This window comes from Plectropomus leopardus, unplaced genomic scaffold (assembly GCF_008729295.1).
Source record: "Plectropomus leopardus isolate mb unplaced genomic scaffold, YSFRI_Pleo_2.0 unplaced_scaffold12116, whole genome shotgun sequence".
Taxonomy (NCBI): domain Eukaryota; kingdom Metazoa; phylum Chordata; class Actinopteri; order Perciformes; family Serranidae; genus Plectropomus; species Plectropomus leopardus.
In genome coordinates, this window is record NW_024612856.1 from 1 (window position 1) to 1667 (window position 1667).

Genomic DNA, 1667 nt, shown 5'->3' on the forward strand with positions numbered 1-1667 from the left:
TGAAATTCATACTTAAGTACATTACTTGAGTAAATGTACTTAGTTACATTCCATCACTGGTTACACTAACCTCATACAGTAGTGAAGTACGAGGCCAGCGTTCTCTGGACTGAAGTCGTGGTTCGGACTGTACCAGCAGCGAGATTGTGGATTATACAGAGCAAACAACACATGGCACAAAGGAGTTATCCCTGGTGGAATAACATACAGGCGTTATGCACATTTTGCAAAAGCAGGGAAAAATATCACATGACAAAAAACTCAATACTTTCATTTTTGCTCTCTGTGAGTCTAATGAGTCACTCTTACCTACAGCCTCTGCAGCTGAGATGCACAGCTCCTCTGCTGTGACCTGTCCACCTGTGTGGGACAAATATCTTTCACCCTCCTTTGACCAGAACAGGTACACATGGATGCCCGGACCCTGAGGGGGCTCACACAGCCCCGGGGATGCCCCAGACCTCGAACGCTTGGACCACGCACCTCTGGACATGGTGGGTGCAGCCAAATCACTAACACACAAAGAGAGACACACACATATAAATGTAAACTTTAGTAAATGACTGCTTAGTTCATCGGTTGTTATACTGGATGGAGGCATGTACACATTAGTAGTAGTAATAATAATAATAATACATTTTATTTTCAAATCACTTTTTGAAACGAAGTGCTTTATAAGGTTGATCATAGATTTCAAACAATGCAGGATTAAAGCAAAATAAATACGGCTATTTCGAGAAAAACAGCAAACAGCAACCCCAACAATACCGTAAAGATCATCAATGAAGCAGATAAGCAAAGTTGGCAGCTAAGTGCTCAAAATATTACACACAAGTATATAAAAACAGTAATAATAAAACAAAAAAAAAGAAGTAGACAAAAAAGAAATACAATATCCGATGACAGTATGAGATAACAATAATGATAATAAAATGTGTTTAACATGCAAAGTGCCGACGTAAACAACACGTAAGAGCACATTTAAAGCGACACCTTGCGATTTCCTGTAATAAAATACACGGTATTTCTTATTTCACGCGATAATTAGTTTAGAGAGCTATAGTGGTACGTTTACAAATGAGTAAAAAAGTACAAGTAACTTAAAATATGACGTCAGATAATCAGACCAATTTGACAAAAGGCCTTCCGGGGGTTTTTCCTCATCCAAGTTGTTTACATTTCACAATACACCACATCACCGTATGGCACAACAACAGATATACTTCATTAAAAAAAAAAACTCAACATACACACACACGGTCTGCGTCACGGTGTCCCCGAAAACACGAGTCCTCACATATATCACGGTGTATCCGATGCCATAACAGTGAAATATGTAAACATTATTAACGCTATATCTGTGAAACTGAACAACGTGTGACGGTGGAGCATCTTACCATTTACCGGCGAGCTTTTGACGGTGTCACGTAAAAACCTAACGCGGTGAGATGAACCGACACTCAGGCTTCATTATCTTGTGAATGTGTTTCCCCTTTCGCCTCCTGCTCTCGGATTTCGAGTGAAGTGCGAGCGACAGCAGACCTCACTGGTTTCCTGAAAACCAACATGGTCACTCCCTCCAGCTGGCACGCGCGTACAAGCACGCACAGAGGGTATAACCTTTCAAAATAAAAGTCTGAAATGAAAGTATTAAGAGAAATAGTAGT

At 40.4% G+C, this 1667-nt stretch overlaps 1 long non-coding RNA gene across 1 annotated transcript; it reads right to left on the minus strand.

The window, feature by feature from the left end:
- Positions 1–73: 73 nt before the first annotated feature.
- Positions 74–1541, minus strand: LOC121963689. The gene is made up of 3 exons (XR_006107266.1): positions 1398–1541; positions 310–512; positions 74–191 (listed from the first exon to the last, which is right to left on the minus strand). It is a non-coding gene; the product is annotated as an uncharacterized LOC121963689 (long non-coding RNA).
- Between the last annotated feature and the right edge of the window lie 126 nt (positions 1542–1667).